This window comes from Aquila chrysaetos, chromosome 1, assembly GCF_900496995.4.
Source record: "Aquila chrysaetos chrysaetos chromosome 1, bAquChr1.4, whole genome shotgun sequence".
In the NCBI taxonomy this organism is placed as follows: domain Eukaryota; kingdom Metazoa; phylum Chordata; class Aves; order Accipitriformes; family Accipitridae; genus Aquila; species Aquila chrysaetos.
Genome location: NC_044004.1, coordinates 49,756,597 through 49,780,602, shown reverse-complemented (window position 1 = coordinate 49,780,602; position 24,006 = coordinate 49,756,597). Strand labels below are relative to the sequence as shown.

Genomic DNA, 24,006 nt, shown 5'->3' with positions numbered 1-24,006 from the left:
CACTCATAGCAGTAAAGTTCTCCAAACTCTAAGAAGCTACAAGAATTGTTAAATGAGACTCTGAGAAGTTAAAAAATTGCCGAATTTAGGTGCATATTAACAGAAATTGAAAAATACTAATGCAATTTCCAAATTGTCCACACATTTGGCTACACATGTGCGGGCAAACAGTATACAAGAACAGATGGATATAACAGAGTCTAGCTAGATCTTAAATTTGGTATTAGATTTCCAGCTGTACAACCTTTGACGCTGGCACATTGTGACTCCAGTTCCCCTAGATTCAAGTGATGTGTTGAGTAGGTGAAATCAGACATGAACTCAAGTAGTCAGATTCACAGATTCACATGAAAATCTGTGCAAAGAGAAAAAAAACTAGCTTTTTCATCACGTATAGAACCACTGTCCTCCAGTGTTCATAGACCACACCACACACTCAGCAGGCTACACTGTGAGAGAGAGATTCAGAAAGCACAATATAACACTGGAAGGGAGCACAACTACCGAGTCTCCTTGGAGTAGGAGCAAAGGATGTAAGTTTCCATGAATACTTCAATACAGGAAGATATTCTCCTAACCTCTCCCACCCACCTCTCCTCCTTTTTTATAGGAAGTCCTCTATGTCTTACAGTTTTAAAAAAAAAAAATTTTTTTTTCAAAACAAAAAACCTAGAGCCTTGGATGATGGAGGCGTTGAACAGATAAACCCCAACTTTGCTCCACGACAACTGTAAAAACATTCAGCTTACTGGTGAGGAGGGAAAAAAAGTACCAGAAACAGTAACTCCAAGATAATTTCCACTGTGTTGTACTATAAAAGCCACAGAAACACATTTACAGATGTTTTTCAAGTCTTGCACTGAGAAGGATTCATAGATGGGATTCTGCACACTTGTCCCCTCTTCCTCGGGGAAACATTACTTACATCCCAACGACATGGTTCTCAAGTTTCCACATATCTACCCAGATGACAATTGCCCCCTGTCGTGGGCTTGATAACAAAGTACCACGAAGCTGCTCGCTCACTCCTCCTCCCCAGCCCTGGTGGGATGAGGATGAGAAAATATAAAGAAATGCTCGTGGGTCGAGACAAGGACAGGGAGGGATCACTCACCAATTATGGTCATGGGCAAAAGACAGACTCAACTTGGGGAAAAAACAAAATCAATTTAATTTACTACAAATGAAATCAAAACAAGGATAATGAGAAGTAAAACCAAATCTTAAATCACCTTCCCCCCACCCCTCCTTCCCGGCTCAACCCCCCTCCCGGTTCTCTCTACCTCCCCCCCATGGTGGTGCAGGGGGACGGGGAATGGGGGTTGGGGTCAGCTCATCACACCTTGTCTCTGCCGCTCCTTCCTCCTCAGGGGGAGGACTCCTCACTCGTCCCCTGCTCCACCGTGGTGTCCCTCCCACGGGAGACAGTCCTTCACGAACTGCTCCAGCGTGGGTCCTTCCCACGGGCTGCAGATCTTCAGGCACAGACTGCTCCAGCGTGGGCTTTCCCATGGAGTCATGGCCATCCTCGGGAGCATCTGCTCCCCCGCTCCCCTCCGTGGGCTGGGGGGGACAGCCTGCCGTCTCACCACGGGCTGCAGGGGCATCCCCTCCTCCGGCGCACCTCCTCCCCTCCTTCTGCACTGACCTCGGTGTCTGCAGAGGGGTTCCTCTCACATTCCAATCCCACTACTCACTGCAGGTTCCCCTTCTTAAATCTGTTCTCCCAGAGGTGCTACCACCGTCACCGATGGGCTCAGCCTGGGCCGGAGGCGGGTCCGACTTGGAGCTGGGGAAGCTTCTAGCAGCTTCTCACAGGAGCCACCCCTCCAGCCCCTTCCCTGCTACCAAAACCCCGCCACACAAACCCAAAACACCCCCAAATAAAACCCTATGAGCTCAGAAGCTGAAATATTGTTCCAAAGAAAGTGTCCACTAGCAATTAGCTCAAATCAGTGAATCAGAAGCTAATACTAAAAGACAATTAAGCTCCACACGTCAAGGCAAGGACATGATGGAAGCAAGCAGAGGCTGTGCCGACTCCTGCTTTTACCAGTGGAAAAAAAGCATTATGGCACTGGGGTGCACGTGACCCAAACCACAAGCTAATGACTTCAACCTTGAGTGCAAGGGGCATCAAAACTGAATGTGTTTAATTTTCTATATATAGTAAGTAGCACTTGAGAAAGAGTGCACTCTTCATGGCATCTAAGAGAAATGTTTTCACTTAACTTTTTTTCCCAAAGCCTGGAAACCTTAGCATATTGGAGTGATGTGTAATAATTCCATTTCATCAAATGTCAAATTTGGTTGCATATATAAACTGAGGTTAGTACAACCTATTTATCAGGCTTGCGACATAGTTTGGGCATTGAACATGACAACACTACATCTTATTTTCTCATGACAAGAGAAAAGATTTGCATTTTTTTAAGCATTAAATCCCGTAAAAATCAGTAATTAAAAAAAAAAAAACACCCAAAAAACCAAACAAGAGATTTACATCTTCACAATCTAGCAATTTTAGCTTCCACCACAAATGATTCTCTAAATAGCCAGGAATGAAGCTTAAAAGTTTTAATCGCATTTTTTCAGTATCAAGAGCATTATTTCAAATATATGCATCAATTATTGGTTTAGGACTTACTTGATAAAACTGCAAATGCTGCATTTGTTTCCATAATTTAATACATACTTTCAATTTGTATCTATAAGCAACCAACATGAAAGGTCAGCATTGAAATACTTAAGTAATAAAATGCATGATTCTGCCAAATGCTTAAGTGACAAAAATAACACTATTGTTACTGTTAATATACCCAGATGAAATACCAGCCAATTAAAAAAATGAACATACACTAGTACTATTCTATATTTCTAATTATTCCTACATTTTTGTAGTGATCATCAATTCACAAAATTAGCTTCAGTCATAAGTGATTTCAGTTTTACTCTGTATTTGCATGAATAAACTCAACGTGGTTTTTCCAGAAGCCTGTAAAATGCATTATCAAAATTTAATTACAAGCAGTGCTACATCAGAAATCATCAATATGCAAAGAGGTGATGCATTCACTAAAGAACAGATGGATGTACATTATCTGAGAGATTTGAAACATTAAAGCTGCCTTCTGTCATGTAAGTGCTTTCAGAATTAACTACTGTCAGCTAATACACAAGATACAATCATTTCCATATATAAGGTAGATGAGAAATAAGACAGGATTATTATTTTGCAGGAAAAAGTGTATTTACAAATCAACTACCAGAGAACTAAAATCCTGTGTTTTCAGCTAGTACAGTGCCTCCTTCATTTATACTCTCAGAGTCCAAAATGACTCAAATCAGCTAAACGCCAGCAAATCCATAGAGGAAAGCTGTTGCTTTCCTACCCACCTCAGACCGCAAAGAGATTTTTTTAGACAGACACCAAAACATTGCAGTGCAATGGCAATGCTTTGCATAAACACACAAAACTCATTAAACTTGGTCAACAAGTCTAACATGGCAACTCACAGGGAAGTTTCATAACACGTGCAGCCGGTCATATGGAAAAGCAAAATACAAGGAATCCCTAAGGAAAATGGAAGTCCCTGGACTGATCCAACTGTAAATTCAGAGTGTATGAATGCATCCCCCATTTATATTGAAGATTAAATGCTGCTTAAGCAGAATTCTTCAGCTTTATGCATTAAATTTGCACATAACATAGATTATAAAAATAACCCAGAACAGCAGCTGCTCAAAACCACCTGTAAGAAATGCCAAGCAATACTGGGAAACCTTAGAGAAAACGCCTCAGGTTTATCTACAACAGGTTGCATTGCGTACTGACAGAGAAGGACAACCACTTCACTTGCTTTACTGCTGAAGTATCTCTGTCCCTCTAGTAGATACAAAAGTTGTTAAACATTTTTAACCTATAAAAACATATAACTATACGAAAATCAGGAAATATCCATCAGTACTGCTTGTTTTTATTATTCCTTTTTTATCACTTGAAACTGTAGAGAAAAAAAAAAGGAAATTAGGTGCGTGCAGAGAGGTGAGGGTGACGGGTAGAGAGTGGGGGGGGGTTGTCAGGTGGTTGTTTTTTTAAAGTATAGCAGAACTTGAAAAGGTTTTAAAGAATTAACTTTGAAATTAGAGAGTTAGACTGACTTGGATACTAACCTAAGTCATGCTAATACCAATCAGGACAGCAATTAGTGAAAGGTCACAATAGTTACAGTCACAACATGGTTTATGGGCAGTGGGCGCTCCTGGAACAAATCTTTTTGAGATTACAGATTTGGTGGACAAAGACAATTGGACTAACACAAAAACTTTTGTAGATATTTGATTAAATCCTGCCTAACATTAATATAAATAACCCAGTAAAAAAGCTGAGATATATTAAACTGAGTAATACTGAATTATAATTAAGATAAATAGAAAGTAAAAAAGGATCATCCTAAAGATCTCCTATGATTCCATTTCAACTTCCCAATCTACCTCCTGAAAGAAAAATAAAATCCTTATAAGCACACTTTGCCCAAGATTGACACCAGCATGTTGGTAACTTAAAGCTAGGCCTACATTAGCAAGCAGTGCAGTGCAGTAGGGACAGACATGCAAACCTGAGACTTGACACCCACAGAATATGGGCTCTGGGGAGGGGAAAGGCCTGTTTTTTCCAGACCAGCTCTGACCCTGGGGCCTAAACTGACCCTCACAGCTGGAACACATCTTCTGGTTTAGTTTCACCCAGAAGGTGTTGGGACAGCTGTGATTTAATTCATTCTATTGGAGAGCAGGTGTGGACAATCAGGAGTTACCCTTTAAAAGCGTGCTCTTGATCTAAATCCAGACTAACACACAAAGTACAAATGCACCTAACAATGGGTACGCACCAGCCTGCCACCCACCTAAGACCCGTTAAACCCAGCTGAAAAACATGCATACAAAGAGAATTAAATGCAGCATCAAGCAGGTAGAAATAAACAACATAATTAGCACTGATAAAATTGTGGACCATGTCCTACAAAAAAAGGAAAAAAAAATATTTTGAGTGTATGGCCATGATAGCTAGCAATGCAAAACATCACAAGCAAGCAACATACATGCTGTTTTAAAGAAAACATCTCCTCATGCAAGGACTTGGCGAAGACAAAATACTTCAGATAAAGCCACAACTTAAACTAAAGTTATGAGCATTAAACAAAAGTTACAGGAGAATAATTTTGCTGTGTTCGAGGATGGCAAACTTGATCATAGTAATGGACTCCTTGAGTCATAAAATTCTGAGTTTAATACATTCTACAGAAGAGGAAAATAAACAAACACGTATTTCATCAGCACAAAATGTTGATTAGAGCAAGATTAATATACAGCTTTAAAAACTTTCAATAACTTTTCTTCAAATTAAAACACATCATTAACAATGCATCTCATTCTACAAGCATGCACGCTTTTTCTAGGAACAATAAACTACTTCTTCCAAAAGTATACACACCTCAAATCCCTCGGTCAACTCAATTATTCATGGCTCCAAGCTCCAGAACAAATTAGCAGCTAAAAAGATTCTCTGCTCCTGCTCTACTATCACCCTGCCCACCAAAGCCCTGCCAACACTTTGTGGAGCAGCACACGTAACTTTTCTGTTGGATTAGAAGTTATCCTGCTCCCTTTTTCACTCTCTCTAGATACTTTAACAATCAATTCATGTTGTTTATTCAGTGCAAAGTGGTCAAAGTAACCAACACTAAATGAAAGTCCTCCTCTAATTACTTACTTATGTCAAACATAAATCTGTCAGCACACAAAAAACTAGATTTACTATTCATTAAATTTAAAAAAAATACCACAATTAGTTTCCTGTGCAAATTTAATTAAGCCCAGCTGCCTCTAATCTTCGTGTGTGGCCAGTTTTAATTATTCCCCTCCCTACTGTAATCTGGCCCCAACTTTGTAACTACCTTATGAGGGTTTTCAAGTCCTTGCATCCTGACCTCCCCTCCTAAATGTTTCATGAACAAAGACAATTCCAGTTTTCCCACCACATGTGGTCTACTGTAAGATGTCTCTCTCCCTTCTGTTCACCTGCTTCTATTAACCCCACAATCCTATTTCAACAGACCTTATCCCTTCTCTCCCTATTTCATTAGCCAAACTTACTTTTTTCTCCCAGGACTGCCTCTTAACACAGCTCCCTCTCTAATCCCATGCCTCAGTCTCCCACTCCCTTTTGGCCTGCAGTGCTACTTTACAGTCCCAGACGTTTTGCTTCATTCTGATCCATTCCCCGCAGAAAGTGAACGGATTTAGGTGAGAGACAATAGCTGACAATATGTGGGTTGTAAAAGCATGACAGAGCAATGTCCCTTGCTATCAGTTACGGGGACAAACACACAGAAGCCATTAAAAAACCCTTTGTTTCAACTCTGGGCTGGAAAGACAAAAGTGTATGGAGGACCTATTACGTAACCTTACTTCTTTTGGTAGATACAGGTAAAGTATTTAATATAGGATAAAATATTAAATAGCACACAAAACCCACTAGAGAATGAGAATACAAAAAGTAGTTTAGGAAATGAGTAATTGCTACAGGAATTTACATATATTTAGCAGTACTTAAGCTGAGTGGCATGATAAGGAAATATCAGAGGTAGAAGAGATATTAATAGACCTTTAATGAGAAGAAGTTTAGAAGAAACAGCCTGAGCTACAAGCAGTCAACACACTTATTCTTTAGATTATGATAAAATATGTATGCTCATGTTTAATTACTTTATACAGATTAAGATATTTTCTATCACTACGAAAACAAGAGTCCAGCATTCAGATTGCATTCTTCTGACCTTCAGCTACATTCATACATACATTTTCATCTGCATATGTCCAAACCCTCCTTAAAACTCAACTGCCTAATCAAAGATACAATTTTCTGTTCAATAGGTCTTTGTCCTGTTAGTCTGGAAGAATAAATTCTTCCATTTTATGGATCTATCATTTGTTTTCTTCAAAATTTTTTTTCCATAGTGTTTCCACACGATCTCCATTTGTGCACATTTATCATCACAGAACATTAGCTTTTAATGTCAATTCTTTATTCAGAAACAAATAACATTTTATTGCATGACTAAGCGGATGAACAAAAAACCCTTTTCAGCCATCACTGTAAAAGCCTAGTCTCTTTGATACAGGTTCACTTAACTCTCACAGACAGCGACTGTGGGTAGAGAGTGGGAAAAGCTGCAAAAAGTGCAACATGCTTCCTTGCTCTGCATACAGGCAGGGCACACACAGATTTATCCACAACCACCAGCAGGGTTCATGCACACACAAACACAGAATCTGGATGTATTACAGCTAAAACGGATTCCACGGATTCTCTTTGCAACAGCAAGAGGAGTGTCAAGTCTTAATGCTTCAAACCATAAGCCCTTTTCTTCCCTCCTCATGTGTTCTCCTCAAAAACAGGACTGCTCTGGCTAAAATTCTACACAGAAGAGAGTAACTCAGACAGAGTTGGGGGGTGGGGGAGAGGGATAAGTATGGGTTAAAGTAGCAGTTTTAACACTCAGCACAGAGAATCATGCTATAAAATGCATTAATAGAGACCTGATGACAAAATTAAAGCAATCAACACAACAGGAAGAGAGGAAACCACTGATTTTTTTTTTCTGTAAATACTTCTTCATAAGTAATTTGTGACCTTAATTCTTGTATTTGAAGTGTTAAAAAAATGCCTGCATTTTCCTTGTTTAATAAAGGAGAAAAATATCATAGCAAATAATTAGTGAATAGTGTGTTACACAAGTTATGTTTTTACCTTAAAATTTGACACTTAAGAAAATGAGAATTACTGTAAGATACCGTGGTAAGGATGGGGTGGAGATAAGAGGGAAATACGAGTGTGACCTATGAGGAAATTGTTGAAAGCCTCCATCACCTAGTAATAAGAAAACTGTATAAAACCCAAAAATTAGAATTCAAAGTCCATTTCCTCAAAGTCATATCCCAACTGAGAAGTTAACAACACCAGTACAGTGTTACTGAAGAATTGGGAAGCTCATGTCTGTTTATCAAGAATCCTGTTCATACCTCTTAGCTCCCTGAAAGCCAAGACCCACAGTAAAAGTATAAAAGTTACTCATTTTTAATGCTGCATTGTTATGTTTTCATCAAGAAAAGTGAATGGATATAATTAAGAATAAAATCATTTAAATTCCCTGAAATACATCATAGGAGGCAACAATCCACAGTAGAGATCAGTATTATGACTGATCTTACTGTGTTCATATAAATAATCATGTTATTTTTAGTAGTTATATTATTAATGACTGTTATACAGAAGATGGCTGGTTTGTCTTTTCACTAACAACTCTTTAAAGAAAAAGGATTAAGCTGTAAAATGTGACAAGTTAACTATCATGTGCGACTAATGAAAGGCTTCTCTCCCCTTCTCAGAAAAGGGAAAGCAGAAAAAAAGCTTTGAGTTATTTAAAGGGTGCCAAGTTTTCCAGCAACTACTGAAAACAAAACAGGCAAGTCCTCCGTATAATCCTCCATGCCTCCACTTAATCTTTAATATCAAGCAGTGTCCACTTTCTTACTGAAAGGACCTCTGCGCTAGAAAAGTAAAGCACACAATTTTCAATTACTTAGTCTTATCCTTTCTGCTTTGACAATTGTACCATTACTCGGGTTCCTATATTAAAATTTTTACCTATCTAAATAAAGAATTCTCACCTTGCATAATTAATGAATACCCATTTTTTCACAAATTATATTACTACAAGAAGCCTATACTACTATTGCTAGCAATGTAGCACAAGCACGCTCGTTTGCTTGATTTACAACAGCAAGTTTCTATCTGTTAATATTTCAGTCTTATGTAAACTGTGCCTTCTGTGCATACTAAAAAGGAAGAGTTTCTTGCCAAATGCAAACATTAGATCATACTTAGAGCAACATAAACAGAGTATCTTTAGTTACATTAGTTGAGAAGCACGTGGGCTGAAAAATTCTCAGATTAGAAATACAGGCAGGCAGTTTATTATACTCCCTTCAAATTTAAAGGTGCTGTTGCATGCCTACTTAGCAAAGGCTAGAAATGTACAAACAGAATCATCCCAACTCTTCATGACAGATACACATGTAATACAGCATTTCTCTACAAAAAAGATCATGAATCCTCTTACAGTGCAACAGGAGACTAAGCAGTCCTTAAAACTTAACAGGTTTGGATAATTTGGGGGGTTGAATTTACCCCTCTTCCCCAAAAGTAAGTAAACAATGTTTGTGGATCTGTGGTAGTTGTGATAGCTTTCCAAGCTGGCCCAAAATCTCCAAAGCACTAAGCATTGTGTTCCACTTTCTACACGTGCCATTATACCCCCAAACCAGACCACCTATATTCTTTATAACAAAAGTCCTCACAGTCAGTTTTACAGCATCGTCAACAGCACTGCATATGGGGACCTCCCCAGCTGCCCGGAACAACAACTGCTTAGGATGGTTTTATGCAGCTCAAGGCCTTTCATCCATAGGAAAGGAACCCAAAGAGCGATAAGGATGACACCGCTCGTCTTGCTTTCTAGTAGTAAACTTTGGTTAAGCTATGCTGGAGTGTTACTGTGTCACGGAAAACTCTACTGTACCAACAGAAGGAACTGGAAATCTCAACTACGAAGTCCAGAACAATCATTCAGTAACACTTACTTTAAGCGAACACGCAACATGACTACTATACAGAAACAACTACTTTCTTCCCAACTATCTAGGCAAACAGGGATTTAAACTAATAGACAAGAAGCAAGATTCAATCACTGAATGCAGAAATGGGAAAAATCCAAATGGAATTAACTATGAGGATAATTACTCACTGTAATAGCTTACTAGGAAGATAGTAAATTCATCACCACTTTAGGTCTTAAATTAGAAATATACTCCATCTTAGTTCAACACACACATTCAACAACTGCAGAACACGCACCACATGCGCAACTACCAAGGCACAGTTAGGTGACCGCCGGTCCCTGGGAATATACACAAACAAGAGCTGCTGTTGTCACCTCCTCCCTGCTCCCACAGTGACACACAGGCAAAACGTATCACCAAACTGCTGATTAAAACCTGAGTAGTTCCAGTGCAAACTTATTTCACAACCACCAGGCTTAACACACAGGCTAGCACGGTATGGCCAAAACTGCCTTAATATAAATTTTTCTTCAGCATCCACAACACTGCTGAATGTGGCCCTGGGGCTGGGTTGCATTTGCGATGGAAAAACCTACAGACCTTAGCAGTATGATATGCTAAACTGCTTTACGAATCCATTCACATAGTCTGTTACCTAGCGTGGTATGGCTTTGCGAAGCTGTATCATAAGAGCAATATATAAATAACTTCCAAGCAGAGTTGGTCATTATTAATGCAAACTATTCTGAAGGGAAAAGCAAAACAGCATTTGGCAGCAAGAACACTGCCATTAAGATGTTTGGTCTGAAAACCTCAAAGTGATTTATAGAGTACCCAGCTGACTTCTCTGTCTCGGTTTCTTTCCTGTCCACTAATCATAAAAGTCATTTTGGGTACATTTCCCCAAATTATGGGTTTTACTGATACTGAATTGTAATTTTACCAGATGGCTGGTGTCAGCTTCTGGCAAAACGGTAGCATGATTTCTTGGACTGAATCTCCAATTCAAATGCTGCAGAAGTGCAGCACAAACAGGCAGACACGCAGAATAGCGGAGATAGCCAAAAAAAAAGGTCAACTTAGAACACAGAGCAGAAAAGATGGACCAAAAAAAGGTCATCTTTAACTGAAGTGGGGCAATAGACCTTGAGGACAAATAGCAACTAGGTTTAGTTGAATTTAAACTGAATTCAGTTACATTTAAATGGGAGGAAGGGGAAGAAATTAACACCAAGTACTAAACTTTCCCCTACCTCAGACGTGTTTTGAGATAGTCACCTCTAATATGGAATGACAACACACAAACAGATGGGAACACACACACCCTTTACACTGAAAAGCATTCTAGTGATTAAAAAGAAAAAGCAGGATTGAAGCTGAGGAAAGTTAGAATCATGAGTATTGACTACTATTTAAGAGCATTCGTATTTGAACAATTAAAAAAAGTTTATAATAAATACCCCCTTTTCAAGCAGCTCTTATACTAACTCTGATCACCAAGAGCAATCAACTCCCTTTACTCCCAAGAACCTTCAAGGCACAGAACAGTATTTTGAAGCCTCTTAATAATGACTAATAAAGTAGAAGCAATGCAGGTTATGCCATGGAAAGTCCAATCTCTTTATTCTGTTCTGACACAGGCTTCTGCATCAGACTAACCTTCTAGAAAAGATCATCAGGTTATTGTAAAAATAAAAAATACCCTACCAGAGATTAAATAGCCATCTATTAATTCGAAAATGACACTTTTTTTTTTTTAACTTTTTTTAAATTCCCAGTCCTTCTATATTATTCCAAGCATACAAGGAGATGACAGACAAGGAAAAAGCACAAAACCCCCAAGTCTTGCTAAGCTATCATCAACATTTTCTACCTCAAGATCCATAGTGGACAATGCTTATTCCAGGCTACTGTCAAAAATTTCTATTTTAATTTCCTGTTTTCAGTTCCCTATTCTTTAAAAAAAGTCTGAAGAACAATTATCTATAATCTTCAGCTGTCATGTAGTCCTAATTGCTAGGAAAAAAATGAAGTAATTCTATCAGAACTGTTAAAGCAACTGGGAGTAAAAGGCTGTAATATATTATGGACAAAGATAATTTCTTATTTGCGTTTAGTTCAGCAGAGTTATAAACCAAATTTCTGAGATAAGAAAAGGTAGCTGGGGATCAGGTTGGGGTAGAAAACATGCTTCATGCAAACAACATAAGATATTAACATGGGTGTATTTTACCATTTTGGTGGGAAAAAGTACAGCTCAGCCTTATTCCTGTGAGGTTGCTCTAAAAGAACAAGGACTAATATATATTTTATGAAGAATGCCTATCCCTCTAGAGTCCCAACTGATATCTTATGAAATGTTCAGTTGTGTACATTCAGTCAGATTTTGTGCAGTACCTGCAAAGATGAACTCCAAATCATGTACCTTCTTCCAGAGCTAGTCAATGAACTCGTTAAATGCCTTTGCATTAACATCTGATAAGGAGCCTTTGACCTACACTTTTTTCCTTTTAATAAAAGCAAGAAATACAAGGAGAAACAGAACAGCAGCATTTACCAGACTTGCTGAAATCTGTTAATACATTGGTTTGTCTGCATTTCCAGCATCTTCAGCAGTAGAAAGACATAAGCAAAACAAGGTCACATACTACCAGGACACAGCAGAACAAATTCCCCTTCCTGGTGTCTCACTTAAAAGCAAAAATCCAATTACAGTCTCCACATGGTATTAAAAAAAAGCAAATGCCTTCTTGTTAACCTCACATCTCCAGAACGCTGCCTACCGCACATTGGTTCCTAACTGTTATGTTCTCTGTGTCACAGGGAAGCTTTCCAGCAGTAGATCTAAAATCTGACCTTGCAAAACAATAAGGCACCTGATGACAAACAGCATGTGAGATTGCCAGGTTTGAAGGAAGATGATATATCCCAACCTGTCTAAAAGAATCTGGCCCCGACCCAAACAGACTCTTAGCAGGCTCCACTGTAGAAATGGAAATGGTTGCAATTATTGTTATTGATTTAATGCCCTTAAAATGGCTCTCTGAGAATCTTATTTCAGTAACTGATTAAGCAGTATGGTTCAAGCAGCAGGGCATTTGCCTAACAACCTATGGAAACCTAAATTGGCTTGGCCAAACTATTCCTGGGACTGGGAAAGTATTTGTTGTATCTGCATGACCAGAGGTGAAAGTAGGCAGCTAGATAAAAACGTAAGGTGGCCTACAATATTAACGTCAGGTGGGCATTCAAACTTTCTTTTCAAATCCTATGAAGCCATCAACTCTGAATATTTTATGTTTCTGCTTTACAGCACTTTCCTATTACAGAAAGGTAGTGTGACTACAAGCAGTAAAAAGAGTCCAATGCAGGAAAGCACTGAATACAGATATGGTGAACAAATGATTTACATGAACTACCAACTAGAAGAGATACTGATATAGCCTGTACAAATATAAAGAATCTTAAAACTTGAAATTGGGATCATAATTTGAATTAGGTTGTAAATAGGTTGTAGAGAGAGATCCTTTTTGGAGACTAATGTCATTTAAGTTGCTGTTACTGCTCTGCCACAGGGTATTTTCAGTGAAGCTCCATGAAAGACAACTGAGTGCCCCCTAATCCATTCCAGACAAAATTAGGCAAGTCAACTTAAAGTCACCAGTTTCCTCTAACTTATATGATGTTGCTGGCACTCGATTAAGAATGACTAATGTGAACTGCTGTAAGGACAGCAGGCCTTACACCCTTCCAGCAGAGAGCAGGTAACAGCTAGGGACCAATCAACATCTTACACCAATGCAAAATAAACACCTACCCATAAACTTAAAGCTACGCTCTTCAATAAAGGCAAGCCATGCTTGATTTATGGATCTAAACTTGACCGTTGTCAGACGTCTCACGAAACCACCGGTCTGCCAGAGTTGGCATGCATGAGCTACCGTTTCTCATGCCTATGTGGAAAGGCATGCAGGGCTAGGACAGTTTCTTTGCAACAGTGAACCTGTCACAAAATGGCAGCTGCAAAGAGGAAGAAGCCCCAATGTCATTGCCTCGATCCACCTTTACTGCAGGCCAGTCTACATTCCTGACTTTTCAAGGGCATTGTCAGTGCAGATTCATGTAGGTGAAGAGTAATCACTATCCTTCCCGAAGAGCAGTGCTAAACAGCATCAGCTGTATTGATCAAACACAGACTGCACTACTCCCCATCCAAACCTGGTGTCTGCCCTTACTGCTACATCAGGTGTACCGCGTTTTACAAAGGTCAGCTGCTAAGCCGCACAACTGCCTCGCAGATCTCGGAGACCGGCACATTTCTGAAGCGAGTAGATGAAGTTGCTCAGGCCCTAGTGAAGTGTGTGTTGATGTTCAGAGGAAGAGACTTGCCAGATTGCTGGTAACAGGTGGAAATCCGAAGCAGCTGAGAGGTACAATCTGTGAGACAAGATGGTTTGTCTCCTGTGTGCCACAGGGACCCACAACACGATAGGGAAGGGACCCTGAAGAGTCAAAACCTGTTGACACAAGAGAACAGAGCTCTGGATGCACTGAACAGGGAAGGCACATTTCTGGGTTCTTTTTTTTATTTTCTAACAGAGAAATGTTGTTCAAGAAAAAGACTTGTAAAATAACTGACTGATTTAAACCAAATTTTGAGGCCATTATTCAAATAATTCAGAACGTGGTTTTATCGCTACCATGGAAGAGTGATGTGTGGAACAGTCCAGCTGCTAGCAGTTGTATTTCACTACAACTGTTTGTACTGATAGAATGCCAAATTGGATGACTTTCTGAATAATACATTGGTTGTCGGTAGCAACAGCACCATCAAAAACAGGGCTTCTGTATTTGTCCTTACTGGAAAACCTGGCTGATTAGGTTATGTCCTATGACAGGCATAGCTTGAAGCCTGCAAAATGGACCTTACAGTAACCATTCTCACTGCAGCAGCCCAAAAAGGCTTTTAGTTACTGTAAGGCTCTCACTAAATAGTTCAACTTTTCAAAAGGTCCAGTCCTCCACTGAGGAAAACAGAATATAATACAAACCATGCTGGCAATGTGAAGTCCAAGTCATCTGTCATCGCCTTCAAGTCCGTGTCTATCTTAATTTTTCTTATAATCTACATGTGGGCTTCCATGTTCTCAGATGCAAGGCTGATTAACAAATGGTACCATTCTGTCCAAAGTTCAGAAATCACTTTTTGGTCACCAGGACATAGGAGTCAGCTATTTGCTCAACAGAAGCAATGATTAGGTGTAAATTGTAAAATGGTACAAAAAATACAGTTGAACTTTCTATGGTATTTACATTTCCATTCCTGTCATCTCAACACCTGAGAAATATCTAGCGCATGATTTTTCTTTCTCCAATAAGAATCCTGGAAAGAAACTAGGCTCTAAGAAATGCTTCCATTTCCTAGTGACATTACTCATAGATTTTTATCAAAGCCTGGCAAGAACATATTTTCTACTTGTAATAGTGCAGGGCTCATGTACTGAAATCTACTCTCACAGAGTTCATAGCCATTCTCAAAGATATTGCAGTTAACATGGGGTAATGGCACCAATGGGCTCAACAGATCTGCACTTACTCCTCAGACACTAGTGAGATCAACTGTATGTTTCCAAGATACCTGATCTTCATGGGTGGGCATTGACCTGAAACCCCCAAGCTCTTTTAGGTGGTTCCGATATCTTGTTTCAATACGTGAAAGAACTACTTTGACACTGATGGCACCGAGTGTTTCAACGACCATGGCTGTTCTCAGCAGCAGGTCCTGCACTCAGTGTTGACTTCTCTGTTGAGAAGCTGACTGTTTTAAAAGTACTGATCAGTGTAAATTTAGGCAGTTGTGGTTCTTTTTGGAAGTTCTGGCCCAAAGCCACTTATTACAAACTGCACAGATACAGTCTTGCATTCCTTGATTTTTGAGTCTGTGTGTGGGGAAAAAAAAGAAGCCTGCTGCACATCTGTCTTGGCAGGTGGAATTATCCCAGAGAGCAACATCTGCGATGCTCAGTGCTAGAGCTCACCAGAAAGAAAGCTTAACTCAAGAGATTTGGAGTTGTCCGTTTTAAAGGACTTGTTACAAGTGGACAGGAGAACGCAACTTAAAAGTCTGATCCCAAGTCTATTCAGTCCCAGATGATAAATTTACAAGACAGAATGTGTTCAGGAAATTTTTTCTGATCTGGAAAAGGCTCGACTCACAGTAGCAGGACAGCAGGCTGGACATCACTAGGTCTTTCTGCCACAAGTGAAGGAACAGAGATTGGATGATGAGTGCTCCATCATTTATACCCCAACATGGAAGTATTAAGCAGCTCAGATGCAGGCAGCATCCATCAACAAGAAATGGCTGACTTCGTAGAAATCACATTACCAACCTCAAGAAAGCATGGGATTTGTATGAGCACGCACAGAAATTCTCCTAGTTATGCAACAGAACTTGGTGATATCTCTTTGAAAAATGAAAGCAAGCTTCAGCAGATTTTCTAGCAGGATTTTTTCAAAATATAACAAATCAACTTCAAAAGTCTGACACCACTTTTTTAACAGGTATTTTTGAAAGATCATTTAGTTGGTCTTTTTCTTTTTTAGTTGTGAGCATACAATTCCAGTGGAAACTGAAATATTAGCTGAACTTTTTACAGCCAGAGATACACTAGGACTAAAATGAGCATCATAGGGAAATCCTAGCTCACTGAATTAAAACTGCAACAGAGCACTCATATATTAAAAAAAAAAAGTTTAGAATAGGTAAAGACTAGCAGCTAATAGAAAGCAAGTGCTCAGCAAGCTTCCCAGCATACTTATCCTGCACAAGATTTTGCTTTCAAAGTAGACTTCCTGACACATTAAAATAAGATATTTAACTTTCAGAAAGGATTGTAGACAGACATGCATACACTCTTCCTGAGGCATAGCTCAGCCTCCCACACCTAACCTGCTTATCACTGCATCCAACCAGATCTCCTGGCGTACCTGCGCACGTAAGCATCACTAATCCGCTTCAGTCAGAATGAGCCAGGTTAGCTTACAAGTTTAAATTCTCAGCTAAGTAGATTTGTTTTGCCTGAAATAGATTAGGAAGCACTCGCACGAGCAGTTCCACAAACAGATTAGAGACACAACCAACCTCCTTCAGCCACGGGACAGGACAGGCAGCACATGACTGTAACCTGCGATCAGCACAGCTGAACCTGAACTGAATGCCCACTGCAGCCCAGCAACATCCACCTGGGAAATTAGTAAGAGCTCACTTCAGATTCATGGTCTGTTCTGTATCACAGCTTCCCCATGTTGATAAGAGCCATCAAAAGTGAACCAAGAATATCAATCTTAGTCTTACAAAGTAGCTGCCATCTACAGCTACGAAGTTTGAGATGTAACACACGTCTCAGAAATCATAAGAACTGTACAAGTGATATTTAGAGACAAACTGCTACCACTTCTCTTATTTAAGCACAGAACAAGCTGTAAATGCAATGAAAATGTTAAATATTTTCCAAGGGACAAAATTATTTTATTGTTATTTTTGTTTGATAAATAAATGAGAAAAAGAGTACTGGTCAATTGGAATTGCCAGAAAGATCCTATCTCACTACCCTAATTTGTGGGCTTCCTGCTTCTCTGGCAGTCCCTTTCATAAGCGAGCATCCTGAGAAAGCTCATGAGGACAAATAATTTCAAGGGGAGGGAAAAAAAAACCCAAACCCCAAAGGTCCATGCATATATCGAGATGGCAAACTCACAACAGAATTTACTACTTGGCCAGAGTGTTTTACTCCCAAGTTTTAAAAGATTTTTTTTTTTTTAAACTTCCTTAAGTTGTTAAAATAACCTCAGAAGTTTAACAAAATATAAGCCAAGTCTACAAATACTCTGAAAGCATAAGCAAAGATATCACCAATCCCTTCATCAGTGGTTTCACAGAGACATGCCATGCAAGGGCATATGCATTCCACAACCGGAACTATGAAAAAGGGTCTTTCTAAAGGTAAAGGATTTAGTGTATTTGCTACCATTATGTTGCGCTCATATATGTCTGCTTCTGTTCTGCTACCACTTCTTGTTATTCACTTCTCCAAGAAGGTCTTGAGAGAACAATTTTGCCCTAGCATTCTTTATCTACAAGTAGAAAGCAAAGTGATCGGTTTATACACAGGGATAGCCCGAGATGCAGACATACAGACAGGACAGCTAAACTGTTCAGATTGATGACCAAAAATAAGGAACCAAAAAGCTAAACCTCTGGAACCTATTACAAAAAAACCCTATCCTTTTCTAAACACTTTCCACATTAGGGAGCTGGCAGAGGAGCTTGCCAAGCCACTCTCCGTCATTTATCACCAATCGTGGTCAACAGGGGAGGTCCCAGACGACTGGAGTCTTGCCAATGTGACGCCCATTTACAAGAAGGGTCAGAGGGAGGATCTCGGGAACTACAGGCCTATCAGCCTGACCTCGGTACTGGGGAAGATTATGGAGAGGTTCATCTCGAGTGCAATCACATGGCATGTGCAGGACAAACAGGGGATCAGGCCCAGCCAGCATGGGTTCATGAAAGGCAGGTCCTGCTTGACCAACCTGATCTCCTTCTATGACCAGGTGACTACCTAGTGCATGAGGGAAAGGCTATGGATGTTGTCTACCTGGACTTCAGTAAGGCCTTTGACACTGTCTCTCATGGCATACTCCTTCTCATGGCTTAGACAAGTGTACTCTTCGCCGGGTAAAAAACTGGCTGGACGGGCGAGCCCCAAGAGTGGTGGTGAATGGAGTTAAATCCAGTTGGCGGCCAGTCACAAGGGGTGTTCCCCAGGGCTCAGTATTGGGGCCAGTTCTGTTTTAATACCTTCATCAATGATCTGGACGAGGGGATCGAGTACTGCACCCTCAGTAAGGTTGCAGACAACACCAAGTTGGGCAGGAGTGTTGATCTGCTTGAGGGCAGAAAGGCTCTACAGAGAGATCTGGACAGGCTGGATCGATGGGCTGAGGCCAACTGTATGAGGTTCCACAAGGCTCAGTGCTGGGTCCTGCACTTGGGTCGCAACAACCCCATGCAGCGCTACAGGCTTGGGGAAGAGTGGCTGGAAAGCTGCCCAGCAGAGAAAGACCTGGGGGTGCTGGTTGACAGCCGGCTGAATATGAACCAGCAGTGTGCCCAGGTGGCCAAGAAGGCCAACGGCATCCTGGCCTGTATCAGAAATAGCGTGGCCAGCAGGAGCAGGGAGGTGATTGTTCCCCTGTACTCGGCCCTGGTGAGGCCGCACCTCGAGTACTGTGTTCAGTTTTGGGTCCCTCACTACAGGAAAGACATTGAGGTGCTGGAGTGTGTCCAGAGAAGGGCAACAAAGCTGGTGAGGGGCCTGGAGCACAAGTCTTATGAGGAGCAGCTGAGGGAGCTGGGGCTGTTTGGTCTGGAGAAGAGGAGGCTGAGGGGAGACCTTATTACTCTCTACACCTACCTGAAAGGAGGTTGTAGCAAGCTGGGTGTCAGTCTCTCCTCCCAAGTAACAAGCAACAGGACAAGAGAAAATGGCCTCAAGTTGTGCCAGGGGAGGTTTAGATTGGATACGAGGAAAAATTTCTTCACCAAAAGCATTCTCAAGCATTGGAACAGGCTGCCCAGGGAAGCGATTGACTCGCCATCCCTGGAGATATTCAAAAAGCGCGTAGAAAAGGCACTTCAGGACATGGTTGTTTAGTGGGCACGGTTGATGGTTGGACTCGATTTTAAAGGTCTTTTCCAACCTAAATGATTCTATGATTAAAAAGATTGCGCTGAACCATCCAGTGAACAACTGGATGGGAGAGGCAGGTGCTTTTGTACTTAGAACATCCCTCAAGGAACTGAACATCATCAAGGACTTTCCCACCCTCCCCCCCTCCCAATAAATTTAACATAATTGAAGAATTAGGAATTTCTAGCTACAAAATACAGTACCATTGTTCAGGAGCACATGCTCCTCTTATCAGATCCTAATCAATAAGCAGCAATGGAAATGATAACAACTGAACATAGAAACAGCTACAGACTTTTGATATCCACAGATGTTGTAATAAAGTAGAATAAAACAAAACACAGGTCAATCTGCGTCAACAGAATCTCTTCTGTTCTGGTAGCAGCAGTGCCATACACTATTTCAAAAGTGATCTGGAATGAGCCAGCCATTAATACAAAACCCTCAAAAATCAACACTTGTAGATCACATATTCATTCGTATTTTATAAAGGACTTGTTACTGTAAGTTTACAAGATGAAATGAGGAGCCCAAAATATCTGAAGAGAAGATTCTTCGTTTATTCTGAAAAGTATCTGCAGTTGGTTTTGAGCATTCATTTATTTGCTTATGTAATGACCACATACTTAGTGACTGTATGCTTCAGTAGTAATGAAAGATAGTAGGGGTAGTGAAATATGGTAACAAAATGGCCTGTAAAAGCTCCGCCCTATCTTTTGAAAGAAAACCTGAGGGGGAAGAAAGACTGACATATCTTTCCAAGTGTTAACATACCCTACAAAAGGCTCTAGGAAATACATCTATTCCCACTTGTTCACCTATTACCTTCACCATTTCCACTACACAACACCCCATGGCTGAAATGCTCAGTACTGGTCCGCAGGCTCAGCGCATTTCTGAAAAGTCTGTTCAAGTCCTTAGGATCTGCAGGAGTAGAACAACCATAGAGCTTGCTTCTTAATATGCATGTATGACTTCCAAATTCATTACCAGTAAGCTTCATACCCAGTACATAAACATGAAATCCAAATGCAGGTGCTTTCATTTGCCCTTCACAGGACAAATCCTTTCTCCAAGTACAGGTTTGACAAATACTAACTAGGATCTCCCAATGTCAATACACACACACACCTTTCCAGAGAGAATGAGCCAAGTAGCTCTTGTACAGCACAGTACATAATTTATACTGTATGAAGGACAGTATTTGCTCAACAGAATTCGCAAATCTCAGGCCAAGAAGAAAAGGAATATGTAAAATCAAGATACACAATTAGTTGCTTGCAATGGGATAGATACGCTGCTTGTAAGTTCCTCCACTACTGTTTAAGGAAATTAGAAGTAGTAACACAGGAGAGTGGGACTTGATGACATGACAGAAAAACTGTGTTTTGAAAATAAATTGGAAGGTGAAGTTTGAAGCTGTGTGTCACAGCCGATAATATTCCAGGCAGATATGGCAGCATAAAACTAAAAGTGAAGTAAGCATTAGGGAATAGCAAGGGAAAAAAAATAAAAAATGTGAAGAGTAGAATAAATTATGCAATATAAGGTCTCAGACGAATTACAGATAATTCATTACTAGATGTAGAGTAAACAGGATCAGATCTGTTCAGTGCCTGTAGACAAGAAAGTGCATTATTGATCTACTGTATTATGCAGGACTTGGAAAAAGATGACAACTCAGGAGTAAGTGTTCCAGCATATCAATTTTTATATTTAGTAACAGCTGAAACAAGCAGAAATGGACACTTCATAACATTAGTACTTGATTGTTTATTTTATGCTTCAAGATAAATCGGCTTTGTGCACCCAGAAGAGGAACACTGTCATAAAGGCCAAGAACCCAATTCCTTAATTTAATAATATTTAAAGCTTCTGTAACAACGGAGATTAAAGGAGTCCAAGCAGCACTGTCTTTGCGGCATATTATTGATACTGTTGGGACAAGACTTTCATAATGGAAACTAACAATTAAGATGTTAAACCAGTCAGCCAGTGAAGTTCACCAACTAGACTAATTAATGTCTAAAGTAGCTGCAGTGTTTAGAAGCAAGTATTTTCAGTCTTCATCTCCCTGAACTCCTTTTATTTGATGTACCCAACATACACTTGAGTAAATCTGTGTATGATCCTGAAATGTAAAGACTGCTAAAGCACAACCCAAGTTTCACATGGTGTGAAAGTGGCAAAAGTCTATTCACCTTTGCATGGGACTCTTAGCAAGAGCCAAGTTATTTAGAGCTGGTATGACAGATCTACAACAGGATCCAATGAGCAAAAACAAATTCAAGGCTGGAAGATTACAAACAACAGGTCCTCTCACTGTGACTAGTAGACACAAAAATTAGACCTTGGGACAGCAATCGATTTTATAGAATTAAAAAACATGAAATACCAAAATAATTTTTGAATTTTTGTATTCCTTTGAATTCTTTGAATTCTTTTTGAATTCTACTCAAGAAAATGCAAAGACTGTACTACAATCCTTGCATGAAAATGAAGTTAAATGTTCTGTTTGTGATAGATTTTTGCCTCATACCAGAAGCTGTTTGCCAGCCATCAGTACAATCATTAACATAAACCAACTAAAGAGAAGACAAAAGTCTTCATGTATTAGCAGTACTTGCCTATATTTACAGTTGTAGTAAGTTTTACTGTGGAAAATCGTGGACTTGTGGTTCTAGGACTATCAATCCTGCTACTGTGATAGATGGCCTGTCAAGATACAATAACCACTCTACACTTACACATTAAAAAAGAAGCCTAAATTTATATAGCAGTAGTACCTGCCCTCCTCAGCATCAAGGATATCTTAACTGGCCATCTGAGAACTTGCTTTTTAAAACCGAAAGTGTAATTGCATCCAAAGAGCATGAGTAAATGGACAAAATCTGTTATTTGTGAATAGGAGTGGCTAAATAAAGTGCAAAAATACCAGTGTGCCCTTACTGTTCCCTCCTCAAAAAACTATGCCAACTACAACTGCAAGTGAAGTTTGACACCATCTGTCACCTAATTACACCTTATATAATATATGTCATCAGGACATTTACCATAGCCATCACTCTGCAAGTGATGGCACAAGATTGAGGTATTTAACTACCTACATTTTCCTGCTCATGCAACCAGTCACAAACATCTGTAAAGCTGCACACGCTAATACAAAACCTTTTCAGATGCAACGGCTAGAAGAAATTGGTAACAGTTAAGACAACCAATGAACTGCCATCACCTTTTTATTTCTCAGCTATTCCCACAAGCAGGTACTTACTGTATGCATTATTGTCTATAGTTCCTACACTTAGAATTTTAATTCTGAAAGTCAAAGATCAACTACACACATTGGAATAGCATCCACTTCATTCAATATGTGGAGATCTAGCACACGTAGGAAATTTTAAGTGTGCTTCTTACATCAGCAGACAAGAGATAACATTAAGAGTCTGTTCCATACGTTACAAGAATCTGATGCCACTGGCTTTTAGCACTTCTGCAGCCCACTATTCCACAAACAGCCACTCTGTGCACTAACAGAGTGAGACAGCCTCATCTACTGACTTGTAGAGAAATCAAATCCTGTGCCCACTTGCTGCTACTGGCACATTCAGTACATCAAACGACAGCTGAAGTGCTTGGTATTTAAGACTTTGTTGTGAGAATTTCAATATGTTTTATCCTGAATTTGGCTGGATCTACATAACAAAGTCTACACTGACTTAAAAGTAGACAAAATCCCAGAAAATGTCCTGATTAAATTCTTTCCAGAAGTTCTGCTCTCCCTTACCTGTACTCTTTACCTGTTTTACAGTCCCCTTTCAGGTTTAATTTTCCCTGTATTTGTAGAGTCTGAAAAAAATACCAGATTATTCTCTGTTGAAGAAGAGATGAAACTTAGCCACCCATAACAAAGCCAAGGATAAATAATAGCTGTTAGAAAATGCCAGACTACCCTGCTGTGTATTGGCTGACCAGGGCCTTTGCATAAAAGCACTTGTCTCTCTAACAGAAAACAACGCCTGCTCTATGCTATAGATTCCTCTTACTCTTAACGTGCCATCTCCTCCCTTTACTCAGATGTGATGCAACAACTAAGGTACAAGATTTGGCTTGGTGTGTTTGAAGAAAGCATAGACACTGCCATAAAATGAGCTAATGTCTCTAATATATCAATACACATTTCATATCTTTGTTCTCACAGAACAGGGTTCATGGCTGGTTTTTGTTTGGTGGTAGTGGGGGCATTGTTTTGTTTGGGGATTTTTTTAGACGCCATGGGAACATAAAGGATCTGAAACATTCCAAAACCCAAGTCATTTTTGCTACCTTTTCCGGCCACTGAGTCAACGTTAACAGCTCAGAACCATTAAATGTAGTTTCCAACAAAAATCGCTATGCTTCTTTGCCTTCTTCCACAGATAGAAGGCTGCTATTTTACTTTACTTTATTTACAAAAGTAAAAGTCCACAAGGAACTTGAAAGTGGAGTACTACTGGGGAAAAAAAATAAAATATTTTCACGTAAACAACTAACATTATAGAATAGCAAAAGGATTAATGTTATATGTTGT

General features: G+C 39.8%; 1 protein-coding gene across 8 annotated transcripts in view; it reads right to left on the bottom strand.

Moving 5' to 3' along the window:
- FBXW7 (F-box and WD repeat domain containing 7) overlaps window positions 1–24,006 on the bottom strand; it is a 187,613-nt gene that overhangs the window by 106,288 nt on the left and 57,319 nt on the right. Inside the window, exon 2 of one of the 8 annotated variants that reach the window (XM_030010890.2) lies at window positions 245–355. The exons of the other annotated variants lie outside the window; for them this stretch is intronic. The gene's annotated coding sequence lies outside the window, so the exon portion shown is untranslated. The remainder of the gene's footprint in view (window positions 1–244; window positions 356–24,006) is intronic. 8 annotated transcript variants of the gene reach the window in all.